The sequence below is a fragment of the Chelonia mydas genome, chromosome 1 (genome assembly GCF_015237465.2).
Source record: "Chelonia mydas isolate rCheMyd1 chromosome 1, rCheMyd1.pri.v2, whole genome shotgun sequence".
NCBI lineage: Eukaryota > Metazoa > Chordata > Testudines > Cheloniidae > Chelonia > Chelonia mydas.
Window position 1 is genome coordinate 329,322,167 of NC_057849.1, and position 22,524 is coordinate 329,344,690.

General features: G+C 42.5%; 1 long non-coding RNA gene across 1 annotated transcript in view; it reads left to right on the forward strand.

The window, feature by feature from the left end:
• Positions 1 to 16,617, forward strand: part of LOC122466774 — a 60,101-nt gene extending 43,484 nt beyond the window's left edge. Inside the window, exon 3 of the long non-coding RNA XR_006292573.1 lies at positions 15,611 to 16,617. This is a non-coding gene — a long non-coding RNA (uncharacterized LOC122466774). The remainder of the gene's footprint in view (positions 1 to 15,610) is intronic.
• The last annotated feature ends 5,907 nt before the right edge of the window (positions 16,618 to 22,524 follow it).

Consider the following 22,524-nt stretch of genomic DNA (forward strand, 5'->3'; position numbering starts at 1 on the left):
CACTGTGGTCTAATTAGTATTATCATTATATCTTTTATGTAAACACGAAGAGGACATCAGTGGGCAGGGGTGGTGGTGGGGAGATATTAAATTCCCTATTTATTGAGGAGCATCATGGCTTCAATTAGAAGTGTCATGAAAGATGCCATTTTTACAGGAGTACTTTGAGAAATGTTTGTGATCATCCAACCTATTTGGTTAGAGTTGTTGAGCAAAGATGTCAATTATTTGTGAACCTTATAAAAACTCTCAGGTCCAGAGGTTCCAATTTCAACAAACATACTTATCTCATTTCTTTAGACACCTTTAATGGGGCCTGATCCTCAGAAAAGGCTGAGCATGGAAGCAGGTTCATGCACACTGAAACTCAAGCCATCTTCTGGTGTCATATATCAGGCAGCCAAAAACTGATGTACTCAAAATTCATTTGGAAAATTTAGGCCCATATTTCCAGGAGGGACTATTTCATACATTTGGGTGGTTGTAATAATTTGGCTTTTGATCTTATTTCTCCTTGTGCGTCCAAGATGCACAAAAACCATCCCTAGAATAGTTTATTTATTGAAAACATATCCTGTGTTATGCTCTAACAGTAGCTATCATTTATAAGAGACTGGCTGACAACACATGGAAAACTTTGGAAACTATTATAGTAATAGCTAGTTCTGGTTACAAAATATAGCAATATACCATGCATTTCCATTCCCCTATTTTTTTACTATTTCAGACATTTAATAAAAACAGTATCTTAAGCTAGGTTTTAAGCATTTATTTCTATTATTTATTTCTCCTCATGCTCTCCTGGTCCAAGAGGTCTTAAGGAAGCCAGTGAATATGGATGAGTTTGGCCCACAGGCCTATATTTTCATATCATGTCCATAGCAACCAGTTGTCTGTTGGACATATTTAGTGCCCTGGAAAGGGGATTAATTGGATGATCTATGTTACCCTTCTGCCAGGTGTAGCCGGCAGTAACCAGGACTGGGTTCAATATGTAGGGGTTCCTTTTCAACAATACAACACAGAACTGGCTCGAGCCCCCACCCAGTAACCTGGTAAAATTACACACCACCCCTGGGCACCTCTGAGAGGTAATACTTCCCCACTTGCAAGAACAGAAAAGAATGTAGAAAAGAAACTTAATGAGAGGAGTGAAGTCACCCAGACATTAATTAGGGAAAATGCCACAAGCATGATTCATAAACATAAAACTGTGAGCAGGACATCCACCCCAGAGTGCTTGGGGCTGTCTCTTCCACCTCAGGTTCTTGAGTCTTACAACCAAAAGTTCCTTTTCTGTGCCCCTCTCTGCTCCCTCACCATACCCCACTCACAATGTTTGTCCTTGGTCAGTGAAGACCCAGGGTTCAGAGGTGCATCTATGTGAGTTCACCTGACACCCAGGGAAGAAGGCACCTTGCGTGCTCTGCCATCTGAGCACCGCTGTTCCTCGCTGCCTGGCCTCCGCACTGGCCACGGCTTCTCGCTGCCTCGCCAGCCACTCTTACTTCTGCGCTGCTGCTGGCGGTGGTACTACCTTCAGTGCCGGGTGACGGGAAAGCAGAGGTCGCTGTCCAGGCCTCCAGCTCTAAAGGCAGCGTTGCCACCAGTTGTAGCACAGACGGTTGGCATGCTGTGGCATTGCCACCCTTAGCTCTGCACTGCTGCTGCTGCTGGCGGTGGCACTGCCTTCAGAGCCGGACAGCCAGAGTGTGGTGGGTGCTGGCTGGGAGGTTCATGTTGCTTGCTTCACAAGAGGACTGTTCTTTAAATACTGTTCCCATCCCACCCCACAGTGCTCACTCCCACTTACACGCCCACCTGCTTCCACATTGTTTCTTGAGTTTTAATCCCTCTCCTGCTATTATGGCAGTGGGTCCTGTGGGACCCTCAGGATCTCCATCCTGCTGCAGGGCCCTAGTCCCGAAGATATTTTTCCTCTCAATTTTTCTGCCCCCTCATCCGGGGTTTATGCTCTGAACTGCTGCCAGGCTCGCCCTGCCCTGGTTACGGCCCTGCCAGTAAAACAGCCCAGTGTTTGGGTAGCTATTGTGCTGCCATGACATCCTTGTCAAAGGTGATGAGGATGTCTTCTGGGTCGTCTTCATTCCTCTTCTTTGTGAGTTTTATCAGAATGCTTCTAGCTGGACTGGTGTTTGAAGGTCTTGCTTCAGGGTTTACATTTGACCGCTGAAGTTGTAAGAAGGTATTACAGGGCAAGTACAGCCTGCCTCCCCTCTTGGGAGGGACAAGGGCTTTGTAGCCCCGCAACTAAGTCCATCTGACCACCCTTAACTTCAGTGCAGCCTGGCCTAGTAACCAGAGTCAATAGAGCTGTCCTGTCCCTCAAGACTGTCTGGGCCAATGGCCAGAGTAAATATAGCTGCCCTCTCCATTGGCACTGTGTGGCCTAATGACCAGAGTCACTATAGATGTGGTTTAATGGCTGTAGGGGGATGGGACACCATCCAGGGGTGTGATGGCTGGGGTAAGGGGACTCAGGCCCTCCCTACTCCAATGGGTCCCAGCCCGTGGCGCTGTTAGTGACGAGTACACTCATCACTGGATCAATAGGGATCCTAATGAAATTTGCTGACTTAGCCTTCAGTTCTATAACAGTATCAACATACAGTCCCACTGGGCTACTTCCTACCCTGTCTCCTGATGCGGCGGTCCAGGCATTTCTGGGGTCTCCAGGTTCCTTGGCCTGGGCAGCTCTCAGCGGCTCTGACCTCACTTGGGCATCTTCAGGTAGCCAGGTATCTGCCTGGGTCTTGGCAGGCCTGGCTTCTGCAATCTGGGGCTTCAGCAGCTCCCGGGCTGGAGCCAGTGATGTGCATCCTCACATCCACAAAGGTGTGGATGGAGGACCATGTTGCTGCTCTGCAGATTTCCTGAGTAGGGATCTGGGCCAGGAACGCTGTTGATGAGGCCTGCGCCCTGGTGGGTCAGGGGTGTGGAACCCTCCCGTCAGGTTGTAGCACTTGCATATGCAGGACGGGATCCATGATCCAGGCCCTTCATTCTGTCTGCCACTGCCATGAACAGGTGGACCAATGTTCTCAATGGCTTTGTTCTTTTGATGTAGAAAGCTAGTGCCGTGCAAACATCTAGTGAGTGGAGTTTCTGCTCCCTGCTGCGAGAATTTGGTTTAGGGTAGAATATGGGAGAAAGATGTCCTAGTTGATGTGAAATTACAAAACAACCTTTCAGAGGAACGCAGGATGGGGCCTGAGCTGAGCCCTGTCCTTATAGAACACGGTGTAAGGAGGTTCTGATGGTAGGGCCTTGAGCTCAGACACCCTCCTGGCCAGGGTTATCGCTATAAGGAACACCACCTTGTAAGAGAGGTAGAGCAGGGAGCACGTTGCTAACGGTTCAAAGGGGGGGCCCATGAGCCTAGAAAGGACCAGGTTGAGGTTCTAGGCAGGGATAGGCTGACAGATGTTAGGGTATAGTCTGTCAAGTCCTTTTAAGAACCGGCTGACCATCTGGTTAGCAAACACAGAGTGGCCCTCCTCGCCTGGGTGAAAGGCCGAAATGGGAGGGACATGGAGCCAGCGGCAGGTGAGACACCAGCCTGCAGAGGGTGCTCTGAAGGCTGGAAAGAGCTAATTCCCAGACAGCCAGCAGGAGGGCCGTGTCGGTGAGTCTTCGGCATCGCTACACTAGGGTCTCATCTGGTGAGGAGAAAGAGACCACCAGGGTCTGTGGTTGCTCCCTACTGTCCCCACCCGAGGGATCTCTTAACCCAGTGGGAAAAGCGGAAGGCCTGCCTAATTCTGGAGGTGAAAAAGCGGATGTCAGTGCTGGTGTTGCACCCCCCGCCGGTGCCGGCGTCTGATGTGGTGCGAGCTCCGGGGTTCCTCTAGGCGCTGTGGCAGCTGGCGTCAATGACAGAGGCGGTGCCGATGCCGTCATCGGAGCTGTGGGTGTGTCTTGCACTGAGGCTGCGATGGGGGCTGCTGATACCTCCCGTGCCAAAGCGGTCGGTTGTGGTGCCGCGGTCGGTGCCGGTGCTGAGAACGGTGCTGCAGGTGCCAGTGTTAACACCTGAGGCTCTGGCTCCAGTGCCAACCGTGGCGGTACGGGCATTGCATAGGCCACTGACGCTGCACCCAACCGGGATCCCTGGCTCCGACTAGGCTTGATGGAAGGCCCACGGAGTCCGAAAAGGCCACTGCTGTGGATTTTGCCACTGAGGAGCTGTTAAGGTTTCTTCCCCACTCTGAACTCTCAGGTAGAGATGTGGGGACCCGCATGAAAGACCCCCTAAGCTTATTTTTACTAGCTTAGGTTAAAAACTTTTCCAAGGTACAAACTTTGCCTTGTCCTTGAACAGTATACTGCCACCACTAAGGGTTTTAAACAAAGAACAGGGAAAGACTTGGAGACGTCTTTCCCCAAAATAACCCCCCAAGCCCTACACCCCGTTTCCTGGAGAAGGCTTGATAATAATCCTCACCAATTGGTACAGGTGAACACAGACCCAAACTCTTGGATCTTAAGAACAATGAAAAATCAATCAGGTTCTTAAAAGAAGAGTTTTAATTAAAGAAAAGGTAAAAGAATCACTTCTGTAAGGTAAAAGAATCACTTTTGGGGAAAGACTTCTCCAAGTGGTCTCTTTCCCTGTTCTTTGTTTAAAATGCTTAGTGGTTAGTCCTGCTTCCCTTATTGGTCCTTTGGGTCAGGTGCCAGCCAGGTTAGCTGAGCTTCTTAACCCTTTACAGGTAACAGAATGTTGCCTCTGGCCAGGAGGGATTTTATAGCACTGTATACAGAAAGGTGGTTACCCTTCCCTTTATATTTATGACACGCCCCCCCAAATCACTTGCTGTGATTTTTTTTCTGGAGCTCTAGGATAAAACATAGTTAATAAGACACATGCATCTCTTAAATATACTACTAACTCTATAAAGACTAACAATGTTTCCCACATCTTAAGGACAATTTGGACCAGTTGATTGTGGGAAACTTTCACAGGAAAGTGCATCAGCCACTTTGTTCAACACATTTCAGGAGCTTCTATGTCGAAATTAAAATCTTGGAGAGCTAAACTTCACTGAATAAGTTTTTTGTTATTTCCCCTGGCGGTATGAAGCCACTGTAGTGCAGCATGGTTGGTTTGCAGGTGGAAACACCATCCCCAAACGTATGGGCGTAGCTTTTCCAGAGCATAGACAATGGCGTAACATTCTTTTTTATTGATTGACTAGTGGCTTTCCCTCTTAGACAGCTTCTTGCTGAGAAACACAACAGGATGGAACTCTTAATTTGGTCCTTCCTGCATTAAGACTGCTCCCACACCACGCTCAGATGCATCTGTGGGTACTAGGAATGGTTTGTTAAAGTTTAGGGCCCTTAGCACAGGGTCAGACATGAGTGTTGCTTTAAGCTGGTTAAAGGCCTTCTGACACTCTTCAGTCCACTGAACTGCATTTGGCTATTTCTTTTTGGTTAGGTCTGTCAGTGGGGCAGCGATTTGGCTGTATTTCGGTACAAATTGCCTGTAATATCCGGCCAAGCCTAAGAAGGATTGGACCTGTTTTTTTGACTTTGGGACAGGCCACTTTTGGATAGAATCCACTTTGGCCTGTAGAGGGTTGATAGTTCCTTGACCCACCTGGTGTCCAAGGTAAGTTACTTTGTTTAAGCCTATTTGACGCTTCTTATCTTTAACAGTTAGTCCTGCTTCCGTTATGCGCTCGAAGACTTTTTGTAGATGTTCCGGGTGTTTTGCCCAGGAATCCAAAAATATGGCCACGTCATCAAGGTAGGCAATTGCATACTCTCCCAATCCCGCAAGGAGACCATTTACAAGTTTTTGGATGGTGGTGGGTGCATTCTGCAGCCTGAAAGGGAGCACATTAAATTCATACAGCCTGACGTGTGATGAAGGCTGACCTTTCCTTGGCGGATTCATCTAGCGGTACCTACCAGTACCGCTTGGTTAAGTCCAAGGTAGAGATGAACTGGGCCCATCCCAGTTTCTCTAATAGTTTATTTGTGCGTGGCATTGGATAGTTGTCTGGGCTAGTTACAGCATTTAGCTTACGGTAGTCCACACAAAAACATGTCTCCCCATGTGGTTTGGGAACTAGAACCACTGGAGATGCCCATGCACCGCCAGAGGGGCAGATTATACCCATCTGTAGCATATCTTGGATTTCCCATTCTATAGCAGTTTTAGCTTGAGGAGACACCGGGTAAGGTTGGGCTCTAATTGGGTGAGCATTACCTGTGTCAATGGAGTGGTATGCCCATTGAGTCAGTCCTGGGGTGGCTGAGAATGTCGGCGTGTAGCTAGTGCACAGCTCCTTGATCTGCTGTTGCTGCATATGACTAAGGGTTATGGAGAGGTTCACCTCTTCCACGCCACCATCACTTTTTCCTTTGTAGTAGACACCTTCAGGCCACTCAGCGTCATCTCCTCCCTGGGCTATAAACTGACAAACCTTTAATTCTCTGGAATAAAAGGGCTTTGGAGAATTAATATGGTATACCTTAGGCTCTTGGTTTGAGGTGGGGAATGCTATGAGATAATTAACAACTCCCAGGCACTGTTGGACCGTGAATGGCCTTTCCCATGACCAGGTCATGGTCTTAAAGGTGCTCCAGGCCTATAAAATGAAAGCGTCGTGGGAACTCCCAACAGATTTTGCAGCAGTCTTTCTGGTGACCCTCACTAAGGCACCTTAAGCAAGAGCTGTGGAGGGGTCACTTTTCGACATGCTCTTAGCGCAGATCTGGCAAGTCTTAAAGCCTGATAATCGCGGCATTCCCTGGCAACAAATGGGGGAGGAAACAGGTGGGGGGAACCCCCCTGTAACTAAAACTTACAAGGAAACTACTAAATTACTATACTAACTAGTGGAAACTAACTATGCACAGCGTATAGAGTACTGCTAATCCACTTGCCGAAGCAAGAGAAGAGCAAGAGAAAGTTCCAGCTACTGTCACTGGCGGTAAGAAGGAACTGAGGGGGTGCAGGGTTGGCAGGGCTCTATATTGGATGCCATGAAGATGGGAGGCCGATCCTACAGTTGTTGCTAGGGGAAAAAATCTTCCAGCTACTGGGCATGTGTGCGCGCGCACACACCTGATTGGAATTGACATGAACAAGGACTCGAACAAGAACGCTTTCTCCTCCACAAAGTGATTTAATGTCCATTATTTCACCCAGACTCACTGCTGCCAGGAGTTAGAGAAGTGTCCCTCTTCCCATTGGACAGATTGGGATTCTGAGGTACAGAGAAGGGAAATGACCTACCCCAGGTCACACAGCAAGGCAATGGCAGAGCCAGAGAGAAAAGCCAGCAGTTCTCATTCTTGCAATAACCAACAGACGACAAACCCCTCTGAGGCAGGGATAGAGCCCAGGAATTGAGATGGTGGGAAAATTTTCATTGATGCAGTTTTCTGTGGGAAAATCTCATTAAGATTAAACAAGTTTGTTTTTTGAAATCATAAATCTATTTGGATGAAAATTCTTTGCAAAAATATTTTTTGCAAAAGAAAACATCTCATGTTTGTCATAGTGTTAAATTGTCCCATCACACACAAGGAGGTGACATTTTCATCTCGAAAACCAGGTAAGATGTTTCAATCTGTGCTAAGTAGTTGCACCTCTGAATGATTTAAAAATAATAAAATATAAATAAAATAGACTATTTGAGCTCTTATACAGCATAATCCCGCTTAAGTGGGACCAGGGCCAGATGGGATGATCAAAAATTTGGATAATCTGGAGAATGGGAAAGTGTGAGATTGCAGACCCATCTAGTGGCCACCTGAGAAATCGTCCGCTTCTGGACCTGTGTGTGCTGGTTGTTCAGTTAATATTTCGGAGCCGAGATAATGGAGGTTTGGATAAAGGAGGATCTACTTCATGACATCATAATTTGCCATGACTCAATGTGATAGGTCACCTCCTATTAGTGACACCAGTGACAGACTCAAATGGATCTTCACAGCCCCCCCCCAGCCTCCACCCACCATAGCAATGAGAGGATTGTTATCCCTAATTGACAGAGGGAGAAACTAAGGCTGATAAAGGTAAAGGGACTTATCTAACATCACACAGCCAATCAGTGGCAGAGTTGGGAATAGGATCCAGGATTCCTGATTTTCAAACTAACCATGAATCTTGACTTTCATATACTGAGTGATCAGAATAAAGTGATCTCAAATGAGCTACAGACCAACAACTCTTACTGTAATTATTCAGCAAGTATTTTAGAAGAACTAGAACATTAGAGAAAATCATGAAATGCTCAGGGAAAATTAATGGACAGATGCAGCAAAATTCATCAAGCATATGATTGTTTATGGCTTATTTGCTTGGTCTTAAAAGAGAACAACAATGTCCAGAGTCTCCTCCATTTTACTAGAACCTTAGCTCAGCCAATCAGCACAGAGACTCTGAGGGGCAGGAAGCTGAGGGTTCTCACCAGATGATCCAAAGGATAGGTCAAGTCACGAGTGGGGACCATGGTCAGAGCACTCTTCCATTCCCACCTCTTTCTGAGGGCCTCCCACAATGAGAGTTTCAGAGCAACCCCCTCCTCGCCAGTGGAGGGAGGGAAGCATGGAAAAGGGAAACCAAAAATGACAAACCCCAATGTGCCCAGTGATTCTAAGGGACAAAGGCCTAGGTGGGGAAAAAAATGCTCCCACCTTAACCTAGTGTTTTCTGTGCCTCGAGTTTGGCTGGCACCAGATGGATCAGGCTGAATAGGTACCAAAACTTTCTGAGATTCTTACCTTCTCAACAGGGACATCTATTTTCTAACAAAATTAGTTGTAGGAAAGAAGAAACTCCAAAGAGGCTCTTTGTCACACTCACGTACGTGAACCTGAATTCTCTCTCAGTCCCCAAGGAGAGACCTCAAGAAGGAGACTCGCTGCAACAAAGCCACAGGGGTCTCTGAGTGTGCCCCTGTCCTGCAGCCTGTCCTGCCTGGCCATTGTCAGGGTTTCTCTGTGGGGTCATTGCCTGCTGATCTCCTTTGACCAATAAGCTGAGGTCCTACAAAAGGCACGTGTGATATCACTGTCACACCCACACCTGCCATGCTAATGTCCTGCCTCTGGCCAGCCCCTTTGGATGTTTGAGCTGCTCCCCTGGTATTACCCCACTCAGTGTTAAATCTGACACTACTGCACAGGAAACGTATAGAGGCTATAGAGATGCTCTATTTTATTGGCCCCATAATCTCCAATGAGAGAACTCTCTCTCCATGAACTATCCAAGTGCACAGCTTGTTGAAACTGGATGTGTCTTGAGGAAAGACATTGTGGCTATGGGGGAGATTTTGAAAAATGTCTCAGGGATTTAGGAGCACAAATTCCATTGACTTTCAATGGCACTTGGGGTCCTCAACTTCTAAAGTTCCCTCCATAAACAAGAATCCTCCTTAATGTTGAAAAGTTTTCCATGAAATATCATTCACTAGCCTGGGTTTCCTTAAGGTTAGCTGCTGCCATTCTAAACTCAGTCTGTTAATGTGAAGGAAAATGATCAACCCAATTGTGTGGTCTTCTGTAATCCTTGCAGTGAGGCCAATAAACATGGAATAAGCAGTTTACAAAAATGTGCTCTGTAGTACTCCCCAAAGCCACTGGTGCCAGCTGAAAAGCCATTTTTCAGTCTTTCACAGATAAAGGAAAGCACTTAAGGAATGAAAGCTATAGTTTGACATTTCTGTGCTAACTAAATCTTGGCTCCAAAGACAAATAGTTTTAAATTGGCCTAACAATAGAAAACATTCAACATTTAAACTATCCATAGCTGGCCAATTTCATTGGTGAACTATCACTTTATTTCCCCCGTAGGAAAAAAACATACCAAAATAATCCCAAAACTAATAAGAAAATAAAATAAGCAAATATTGTCAATATTGTCTCAGCACTTCACTTGCCAGGAGCACTCCACATTTAGCACAGGTTTGCAAAATTCCTAAAATGCAGAGATTATTTATTATTGAAGAGCTATTTATATCGCAGAGTACTGTACCACTCTTTAATTGCACCTAGCATAAACAATTTTGTGTTAATCCAGAAGAAACATCCAAGAGTTTATAGGTTTTGGCTTGAGTTTTACATTCTACAAATTGTAGAAGCTTTAGACAAAGCCGAACGTTGTTGCTATTCTCCGATGTTGTCTGCTGCTTCAGTATTTTCAGCACCCTATCATAAATAGCAACAATGTGTGCAATGGGACATCTCGTTAGCAGCATGATATTCCTTTTATGGACACAACAGCAAAATTTCTAATGTGACTCATCTGGAGGGACAAGAGCTGTGCACGTATCGCTTTGGGTTGTGTTTCCGTCCCTTTAGTTGTCTTGGGTTAACTTGGGATAAAATAGACACGTATTTCTCTGAGCTTCCTTACTAAAGTCTGCAGGCATATCTTCCTGATGCATAACTGCCCTGTTTTATGTGGTTCAACTGACATTTCATGCTTACTCGAGGGAGTGAAATGTGTACTGGGGAAAAATTACACTTAAGGCTGAAGCTTCCCTCACCTCTTGTGGGTTTTCTGGAGCATTCCTCTCTTCTCCTCTCCTCTCCTTTGCAGCAGTCTCTCTGGAGGACCTAACTTAACAAGTCCCTCCCAACATGTCCCTCCTCTCATGACACTGAAGCCAGTTAACATGTCAGCTTTTTGAAAAGAAAGCAAGCGTGGTATTGGAATGTTTCACCGCATTTTACTAGATAATAAATTGCATCATAAGGTGGTTCACAGTGTATTCTAAACGCACCTTGTTTGATGTTAAGACAGCAGTTTTCAAACTTTTGAGCTGACCCCCCGCTTTCTTTGAGTTACAATTTTTGGTTGCGCCTCCCCACCCCCCAACCCAGACAAAAATAGATACATGCAAAAATATGCTTGATAGCCTACTAATAAACCTAACGGAGACCTTTAACACAACTTTAATTGAATGACCTACACCAGTATGTTTCACGTACACAGATACTTATTAATTAATGTGAAGGGGGTGCCTGTTTCAACACTCTGAGGATGTCCTCCACTTCCAGCCTCGAACAGTACTTTGTCTTTAGCACAGCCAGTGCACAGAATCCGAACTCACCCAAATAAGATGCAACATACAGCAAAAGAGCTTTGATCTCACACTTTGAAAAAGCTGGATATTCCGAGCCATCTTTCAACCAAAAACCCCCCAAAGACTGGTTTTTTTTTTAATTGAATGTCCAGTGTCCTATCACTCTGACATTCAATCAGCTTCTCCTGAATGTCATGTGAGAGACAGGACAAGGTCACTACCTCACTTACAAAAGGTTGGATAATCCTGTCATTCAGGAGTGCATTTCCTTCGGGAAGATATTTATCCAAACTGGCTCTGAAAGCAGTATTGCCAACCCCAAATGTTCAAAAATCATGTGTCAGGGTCACCAAAAGTCATTACTTTTTCTTTAAAATCATAAGATGATGTAAAAATAATTGATTTTTTGTTCTTTTTATTTGCCTTCTGTCTTTTGAGCCCTTAGGGTGCACTGGGATCACATTTTGAAGCTTTCTCCACAGCCACAAGGGCTAGAAACTTACTTTTTCTTTAAGAATAAAGGCTGAAATAGTCATATGTCCACTTGACTCCAGGAGCTGGGGCTTTAAGGAAAACTATAATTACTTTCTGTTTGTTTTAAACCTGACTTCCATGTGAAACAACAAAGAATCATGCTCCACTCCCATTTCTGCATAACGTATTGCAAAGAGACGTGCCCTTGTGGGCTGCATCTTGATAAAGTTTACAATTTTAATTGCAGAACTCAGAATATCAGTAAGTTCCTGATCCATGTTTCAAGTTGCAAGGGCTTCACAGTGTATCATACAATGAGTCCACGATATATGTAGAGCAATTTCAAATCTACTAGCCATAGAAAGGGCTCCATGTGTGCAGATTCCAGTACAGGTTTCCCACTTCATCTCGTGAGAAGTTAGGAAGTTGTTTAAAATGTTAACCAGTTCAGATCCAGTTGCATGCATTTTAACTGGCTTGCAGAACAAAACATCTTCCAATACTGATGTTTTGTGACAGTACCCAATGTAACCAATTAAATGAGCTTCTTTTGATATATCCATTGCTTCATCCAACTGGATTGCATATAAACTGGATAGCAATCTAGAGATCAGCTGTGCATTGATATTTTCTGACATGTCAGAGAGTCAGTGGCTGACTGTGTTGTCTGACAACAGAGTCATTTTTCATTTCTCTGCCGCACTGTCACCAGCCATTGGCCTGCAAATGTCACTTGCTGCTGAGAAGAATCAGTTTTTCCCTAGTCGTATAAGGCTTTTTATTCTAGGCAGTGTGGTACACAACTTGATATGATGCTTTTAAAGCACTTGAAGGAGTGGATACCACATTTTTCATTGTGTTTTTTTTTGTTTGTTTGTTAATTTTTTGTTGCTTTCTTTCAAAAAAAAAATCTCTGTTCTTTCCTGCCAGATCACCTTGTTTTGTTTTTAAATGGCATCTTAATTTTGTTGGCTTCAGGCTATAGTTTGCTAAAGTTACTGCATACACTACACATTGAGGTCTAATTTTTCCGTTAACTGCAATGGAAGTGAAACCAAAATCCAAATATGTGTCATCATATCTTCTTGCTTCTGTAGATTTTTTTTCTCTGTATCGACTTTAGCCATTTCAGCTCCTGCCTTTTTTTTTCAGAACACTACCATTTTTGGCAATGAGTAGCAATCCATTTTTCATCATGTAATGATATGAAAAAATATCAAACTCACCAGCGGAATAAGCACTGCACAATTGCTTGTTGTAACGGCAGGCTATGATATATGAAACTGGATGGCAGGGATGGTAGTTGTTGCTATAGAAATGATCATCTGCTTATAATTAAATACATTGTAACACACTCCTGTGTATTGCATCTGCAGTCTTGTATCTGTGTTAAATCCGAGTCTTTCACTTGTTCAGTGAGATTGCAAACACAAGTACAAAAGTTGCCATCAAAAAGCCATCATTTGCCAAGTGGTAACATACCCTCCCTAACACCCCCAATATTTAATAGAATGTATTTGGGGTAACTGTGTGGTAACAATTGCCAGATGGTGACTTTTACTGTACATAGCCACTCACAAAAGCATTTGTGCTCATTTGAGCCATTTACTGTTATGGGAGTGCTATATTCAAGGTATAAGTGTATATGACAGACTTATATGCAGTATTGTATTGTTGTAGACATGTTGGTCCCAGGATATTAGAGAGACAAGGTGGGTGAAGTAATATCTTAGATTGGACACGAACAGCTACTTGGACTCCCTCTCTGGATGTCAGTTGGGTTCCTTTTTCTTTTAGGACAGTGATCATGTGTTGACAGAACTAGCAAGTCCAGTGGGTTCTTTAGGTTCTTTTATCCATATCAAGGCCATGCGGTTCTAAATGATTATAACACAGGTTTCATATGGAGGTTTTTAATATAGGAGGGTGTTTCTTTGACCGTATCCTTTTGAGCTTTTCATATTCTCCCATCTCCTTTCACTGTGACATTTTTTATTACCAGGTTTCAGAGTAACAGCCGTGTTAGTCTGTATTCGCAAAAAGAAAAGGAGTACTTGTGGCATCTTAGAGACTAACCAATTTATTTGAGCATGAGCTTTCGTGAGCTAAGTGAGCTGTAGCTCACGAAAGCTCATGCTCAAATAAATTGGTTAGTCTCTAAGGGTGCCACAAGTACTCCTTTTTCTTTTTATTACCACAACACCTTACTAGTTTGTAGCGCTTACACCTATATTGAACATAGGATGACCAGATGTCCCAATACTATTGGAACCATCCTGATATTAGTGGCTTTGTCTTATATACACAACCATACTTGTATGCCCCCGAAAAAAAAGTGTCCCCATTTTTCACACTTGCTATCTGGTCATCCTAATTGAACAGTCTCTTAAAATACATAGATATTGAGCCAGATAACTGTAAAAAAAACAAAACACACAAAAAATCTTCACCATTGAAAGGAAAAAAACTCACTGATATAAAAAAAGAAAGAAAATGGGAACATTTCATATCACAAACAGGACAATAGAATCTCCTGATGGATATCACATGTAAGTAGAAGGCATTATTACATACAAGGAGGTTACAAAAACATTGATCCTGGAGATTGGAGATTTAATCTTACGATAAAGGCTACAGATTTTTGCCAAAATCTAAATTGTGTAGATATGAAACTGGGATCAATTAAGGAGAAAGGTCACATATATCTGAATGGAGGGTGCAGATTCAAATATCTCTAGGGGAAACAGAAAATGAATTTAAGGGTATTTAAAGCAATTCAAGTACTGGGTATTGAAAGCATGTTTTAAATGAAATATTGGATTTCCTGAAATTATCAGAGAGCCTCTCAGGGCACATAAACTGGGGAGCATTTTTGGCCATTCTTTGCAGAATTAAAGGACCAATCTCACAAGAGACTGAGTCCCCTCAATGTCCACTGACTTCACTGTGAGCCGAGGCTTCTCTGGTCCTCTTAAAATCTGGCTCTGATTAGGAAATTTAATTACTGTACATAGGTCCCACTTCTACAGTCAGATCTGCACAGACATGCTCTGGCACCTCCATGATGCCCCAAATTTGTATTATATTTATTTTAATATTTATGATTCAGTAGCCCCCAGAGGACCAGCTGAGACTGGGGCCCTCTTGTGTTGGGCACTCTACAAATGCATATTGAAAGAGAGTCCCTGCCTTGAAGAGCCTAACATCTAAATAGACCAGAGAGAAAAAGGATAGGAGAGAAAACAGAAAGGTGAAGTGACTTGCCCTAGGTCACACAGTAGGTCAGTAGCAGAGCCAGAAAAAGAACCAGGACTCCTGACTCCCACTCTAGTGTGCTAATCATGAGACCAAGGCATGGCTGACTTGGGTCATAGTCTATATTATTAAAGAGTTAAGATATTGTACTATTATGATGTACATTTATGTACGTTTATTTTTATCATGTATTATGAACATGTTTTAAAATATATGAAGTGGTGAGTTCAACCATGTGTAACTTTTAGTTCAGTCATTTTATGCCCTTTCTGTAGTTTGGAATGAAACATCAATGCTTAGTTGATTTAAAGAATATGAACAGGGACACGGAAAAGAAGACTACTATAAACATAATTCAGAAAAGCATGACAAACAGGGATGTGTAATAATTTTGTGGTTTGAATAGATGACACTGTCTGGCAGAACCCTTTGTCTGAGGAATGACGGTACCACATTACTTGTGGGAATGTCTTTCACTCTTTTAGTCTTCTAATTATCTTGTTTTCAAAGTTCTCTGTGAATCTTATCCATAGACTGACCTGCCCCAAAGTCAGGTGTAGCTCTCTCAATGAGAGAGATTGAAGGAAGCTTTGAGAAAATTCATATTGGTAAGCCATTTAGGATGATAAGCATTTAAGGGCAAAATGTGAATTTTAATATACTGGCAGTTTTCTCTCTTTCAATAATTTCAGCACTTATGTGACTATTTGTACTTTGGCCTTTTTAGGCTTTTATGCCATGCCCATCACCATAGAATCTCAGTGTCTTGGTTCAAGAGACTCAGTTCTCACTGTTTTTTCTTTTGTCAGTTTAAGAGCCATTAAAGTCCATGGGAGTCTTTCCATTGATGTTACTACCAGTTGGACTGGGCCCTTAAAGTTCATGAAAGACTGGAGATTGACCATGATGGACACTGATGTCTTCTTCAGTTTAACAACAGTTCAGCAACAGCAGGAGCTGTGGCTTCCCTTGTACTGCACTGCCCATGTATCTGAACCCTGAACAGGAGCTGTAGAAGCCTGACAACCTTGAGTATTTAACTCCTGGGTATATTCACTGGCCTGGTACCACCTGATCATGAGCAGAGCAGACTTTCTCATAGTGCGAGCTTTCTAAGGATGAGAGGGTCATTCAGTCTTCATGGCTTGTTCAATCCTTTGCATCTCTGCTAAGGCTGCCAAGGAAGGTAATTGCAATGTGGACAGTTGTTCACTAGAAAGATAAATGAGAGCAACAACTCATTTCGTTAAGGCTGCTGAACAGCTGTGTGACGGTAATGATCTTGTGCGGGGAAATAGGGGGGAAAGAGGAGACAGATACCAGGGTCTCAAGCTCAGCCCTCCCCAACTGTTGGCAACTGGGGTGAAATGGGGGTTAAATAGTAGGGGTGTGGCATCGCAGTGAATGTGAGGTAGTGGGGTCCCAAATTTCTCTCACTGGGCCAGTCACCATTGACCTGGATTGAACCAGGCTGCTGATATACGGAGATATTTTCAAAGGCACAAATGGCAGTTTAGCGTCCAGCTGCTATTGTTTTTTCAATGGCAGTTGTGTGCCAAACTGCCATTTTGAAAATATTCCCCAAAAGCTTAATACTACGAGTTGCTGAGCCCCTGCTGCAATGTGCTGAATGTCCACAGCTCCCCATTACATTTCAATGAGAGTTGAAGGCTTCTCAGCACCTCGAAGAATTGGCTGTGTAGATGTGATCAGCTCCAAATCCCATTATATGTTCCAGTGGAGCAGCAATGCTATTCTAGGAATTAACTGTAATGTTTACATTATAATAAATGTTTACTGTAAATTGTTTCAAATAATAAATGACTATAATATATACACTATATACTATGGGCCCCATCCTGAAACTCTGTGCATCTAAAATTCAAATGGTGTTTTGGAAATGCAGAGAATATAGTATCAGCTTGGATAAGGTTTAGGCAAACAATAATTAAATTGTAGTTGAAGAATTAGGATCTGTGTGGTCCTGAATTAAAAGGACAAAGCAGAATGAATTTACTGATGCATTAAAATCTTATCTTTGAAAATCTGGCTTTTAGCAGCAACACTGTGTTTGTAATCCTTAATGTATATAGTATGCTATTTATAGTATGTACATTATGGGTCAGATATATTTCTTTCTCTCTGAAGACTTATAAAAGCCTCTGTAAGCACACATCCTAGGCTCAGGGAGTTCATTACATATGTTAAAATAAGCAACGCAAAATTGCTTTCATTGACTTCTTTTGCATTTATATTCAGATCAGGTTTTGTAAATTTCACCCCCCTCACACCTCCAACCTTCCAACTCTCTCATGACAACACTTTATTTTACAAAATTTAAATGAGCCTATGTGGTTGACAATGCCCTTTAATAAGTTTTGTTATGAAAACATGAAAAATATCTGAAGCTCGTGATGAGGCAATTTATTTTCTGGTTTAACAATTAAATGGCACATATGGGGGGGCTCAGTCCTCCAAATTTGTATTTTATAAGTAGTCCTACTGATTTCATTTCGACTGCTCTTGAGGCTAAGAGTTTGCAGGATTTAGTCCATAGTGCTTAATCCTGTTCACTTTACTGGCACAGGTAGACCCACTGGGCCAAATTCTCTGGTGTAAATGGGTACAACTCTTTGACTTCAAATTAAGTTTGCAGATCTAAACCAGCATTATGACTTCAGTGGGGCTATTTGTACAAGTGAGGCAAACAGGATTTGACCATAATATTACTCAAAGTTAAAAAAAAATAGACTCCTAAATACAGTGAACAGCGACAAGAAGAAATAAATTATTATCGCCTCCTACAGAAGTTTTGACTTCAGACTGATTGCAGGATCAGGCTCTTTATTATTAAAATAGAATTCAGATAATGCTGCAAAAGCTTATTAATGCAAATAGTCTTTATTCACGTGAGTAATCCTTATTGGGTTACTTGCAGGAGAAAGGGGTATGGGTGACTGACTCCAGGATCATTAACTGGCTTTTGGTTATTTATGTGCTTTGAAATGGGATGCTAAACTTGAATAGGTTATTGTGGAAGCAGGAAAAACCATTTTCAAAAAAATGCATAAGGCAGGGTAGAAAGAGAAATTATCTTTCTCAGCTTACCATTAAAGTTCTTTTAAACTCTGCAAACACAAAATGATAACAGTTAAGCCTTGAATGTTCATGATTAGAACAAAAAGCCCAGTTATATATAAGTTACTCCACACAAACTTCAAGAATAAATCTGCCTTTGGATGACAGTTTAAAGGAATCCAATTTTTCTAAACCTCAGAAGGGGCCCATAATATTTTAGCAAACTCAGAGTCTATGGTGACATACAGTATAGCTATGGATTAACCCATCATACTTTAGGCCTGAAGGATTTATTGTACTTTACTCTGTTGACCGAAGCCCAGGAAGAGAGCAGACATACGCTGGTGGTCTGTGCATTTAGAAATATTTGCCATAATATTAATGTAGGTTGGATTCTATGCACAATGCATTTTTTTGTTTCTTCCCCCCCATCAAAATGGAAAACAGTAGCTTCTTTTTAATAGTACACCCTATTCATTTCAGTTTTATAAGGCTTTGAGTGGTGCTCTCTCCAACAGGGAACTGAATTCCACGCTTATTCACACTGATTTTAAATCCAGTGTAACTCCACTGGACTCTTCTGAACTGGGAGCAGAATTTGACCCTTGCTTTTAATTTATTTGTAAACTTTACTAGAGCTATTTGCCTTTTTCTCTGAAGTATCTTGTATATCAGGGAGATTGATCAGCACTTGATCAGCGGATTATCTCTGAAAAAACTTCACTTTCTCCTGTGGGGAGGGCAAGCATACTCAGTTTTACCCTAACCATTTTCAGTGACTTTCTATTTTATCATAACTTAAGGACCTCTGTGTTTCAAGTCTCCAGTAGGAATTTCTCTCTTGGAATGACAGCAAGATTACACCCTGTATTTACTACCCTTAAATGAAACTCTTCTTGGCTTCACATAGAAGTCTTGGATAAACACTGAGGGCAAAGTCCTAGCTCCATTAAGTCAATGGAGGATTTTTCCATTGACTTCAGTGCAGCTAGGATTTCACCCTAAGGGTAGAATATAATCGTTCCACATATGGGACTCACATTCATGTTGCATGTGGTAGCTATGAATTAATCAATGAAGTGGCAGTTCTGCATATGGAAAATAAGGGCCCAAGCCTGCAAACGTGCTTAACTTTACTTAATCACATGAATAACATTAAGCCCGCAGGGTGAATTCTTGTTCCCATTGAAGTCCGTGAGAGTTTTGTCATTGACTTCAGTGGGACCAGGATTTCACCCATGATATTTGTTGGATGAAATCCAAAGATTTTTTGTTTTTGCCATTGAGGACACTTTTCCTAGCTCTTCCCTTCCATACATCAGTCTCCCTGTGCCATATTTGTGGGGTACAGAAACCCATGCATAAGCCAATCAATCTCTCTTGTAGATTTCCACAATGGGCTATGTATTGCTGCCATTGAGACAGTTTCTGAAGAGCATAGGGGTTGTTCATCTGCCCCTGTACCGCTGATGGTATTCATCCCCTCAGGCCCTGTGGAGGGCTTAATTAGGAGGACCTTGCACACCAATCTTCTGCACCATGGGTGAATTACATTCCTTTGCTGTCATGGGTGTTGAAAGGGTTTTTGGGGGGGTTCTTGAAGTTTTAGGCTAACTTTTTTTTTAAAATTATAAGGTCTTGATAACACTTGTATGGGCTAATGCAGGCGTGCTGGAACAATTTTTCTAGTGGGGTTCTGAGAGCCATTGAACCAAACTGTAAACCCTGTATATGATGGAAACCACTTCAGCACCCCCAGCACCCTAGTTCCAGCACCTCTGGGCTAATGCTCATGAGCCGTGCCAAAGAGGTGAGTTTTAAGGAAGCATACGAATAAAGAGTTGATGCATCGTACATTGTGGGGTGAGGGCTGAGCTACAGGGTCAGTGCAGCTGAAGGCAGGAAAATGATGGCGGATGAAGAGGATTTCTCTTTCACATTTAATGCCTTCAGAAGTGTAATAAATGTTTGTTTTTTAAATTGTAACCACTGCAAACTGCTTGTCTGAAATCCTGACTTCTCAACACAGCTACAGATAAATATCCTAACAGATATCCAGCACAATTTAGTGTATAAAAATATAATACATATTTGTTTCCTATTTCTCCACCAGCCCATCAGAAATCTGTAGTTGCTTTTGATGACAGTTGTGGAAAAGTGAAAAAGGCTTGGAATGTGTGGTAACTAAGGGCTCAGGATACTGCTAAACTTTCATGACTCGGGAGTCATGCCATCCATGAAATAACATATGCTCTAGTTTATATTGTACTGTTTAGAAAAGAAAATAAACTCTAGCACATGGAAACCTTTCTGTATGCATTGTGTGCCAGGAACACAATATGAGCCTGAGTAGGGGTCCAAGTATCTCTGTGGGGATGGAGGAACAAATTAGAAAAGGTGTCTTCCTCCTCCTTCTTCACCAGCCCGTGGAACCATTCCATGTAGGGTACTTAAGTCCCAGAGCTGTATCTGTGCCTGTTGACATTTTGCTTTTATGTTGTTTTTGTTTGTATTGACTATTTAGATTGTAAGCTCTGGAACTGTCTTGTTCCATGTCTATATCGTTCTCTACAATGGGGCTTCAAAATAACTGTAACAAAATAACAACAAATTTTTATTTTTTAATATATTAGGAACAAAATATATCCTAGCAATAGTATAGGATCATTCCTAGATGGTTCTGATTTGGAAAAGGCAGAGCTATTCAATAAATATTTCTCTTCTGTATTTGGAAAGAAGCAAGATGAAGTCCTTTTATCATAGGAGGAGGATGTGGGGCCACATGTGCCATGTGTGGGGCCATGCAGGAATTCTCCCCATAGTCAGATTGGCAGTGACTTTGCTGGGCCTTGGGGGGAGTAGCCTTCCTCTGAAGCGTGTGGGTGCAGGTCTCTTTCCAGGATTATGCAGATATACATCACTTAATCACTTCCCTGCCACTGTGGGGGCCTCGGGCACTGGTGCACATCGGTCCCTTCTGTTCTCTACCTGTGGCACATAATAGTTGTCTCCTGTGGGCTACAATACTTTGGTCTAATTTCAGTTGTTGGGTTTAGTGTGCGGGTGCTGGGTGGTGTGGATGGCCTGTGATATACAGTAAGTCAAACTAGATGATCTGGTGGTCCCTTCTGGTGTTAAACTCTACAATTCTATGAAACTTTCCATGTTGGGTGTCTGCCTCGGGTTGAATTTTTTGTCAGTCCTTGTCAGTAGAATTTGTTCAGTGTTTTCTCAGAGTGAAGTTAAGGATTAGAGCTGTGCAGAGGATGGAAATGCCATTTTGTGAAGGATTTTGAAATTTTCCATGAAGGAAAAGTCCAAATTTTATTTTTGTGTCAGTTTGATTTTGACTTCTTAATTATTTTTATATTGTAACATACAATACAATGCAAAATTTCAGGGGGGGGAGAGAAGGATTTTCCAAAACAAAATTTCAGCTACATTGCCTTGTTTTTGATGGAACTGGTTTTTTTCAACAAAAAATGGTTCCATCGCTGTTTTTCTGACCAGCTCTATTTGGGATAAGTATATTATTTTGCCCTTGTTAATATATTATTACAACCATTAGCTTGAGAATCTGTAGAACTGCAATGCTTTGGTACTTTGAACTTTGGGGTCAAGTGCTATTTAGTACACAGGACCTCTGCCTTGTTCAGTGCATTGGACAAACTAGGCTTCTGTAGTGAAGGAGTCTGTTGTCCTTGGAGGGCCTCTGCATCTTTTGTTGCAGAAGCTGGAATGGTATACAGTGAATAAGGCAGGAAAAGGCAGGATGGTCTAATGTCAGGGCAATTGAAGGCTGCCCTGGAGAATTGGATTCTATCTCTGCCTTTGCCTCAGAATTCCTGTGTGATGCTGGGCAAGTCACTTAAGTCAAACTTTTCACAAGTGATCACCAACTGAGTGCCCAACTTGAGAAACTTGGGGCAAGCTTTGTGGAAGTGTTGAGCATTCCCAGCTGCCACTGACGTCAAAGGGAGCTGTATTCTGAACAAATTAAGTTCAATAAAATGCTACATTACCTGAAAAATCAGGCTACGTGTCTCAAATAGGCCTAGCATCTCACATAGGGCTCGCAAAACTAGTGTACATTTTTGCTATGAATTTTCCTGTGCCTCAGTTCCCCACCTGTAAAATGGGATAATACCACCTGTTTTCACAGTGACGGTGTAAAGATAAATTTATTCATATTTGTGAAGCACTCAATACTAGTGATTTATTCCATAGAAAAGCCCATGAGGAAATTAATAATTCTGTATTCAGGACATGGTATGAATATTGTGAATTAAATAAGAGCTGGGGCCATACAGAGAACAATAAGCATAAAATGAAATATTGAATAGCTGATCATTAAGTGAGGACTGTCCATCCTGTGCACTGACTCAGACAGGAGTCCTGTGGAGAAAAAAATATGTGATCATGTAATTAAAGATGCATATGCACAAGGAGGCCAAATTAAGGTAGCACTGGCAACCATTTCTAACTATTTCCTAACTTGATTGCTTGACTTTGCAACCTCAATGCTTTTTTAATGTAGCTTTTTGTATGGAATTATTATAAATATTAAACATAGATTGGGAAATATGTTATTGTCTTCTTGGCATGATTTAATCTTCATCACACTCAGAGCTGTTTTCTTCTAGAG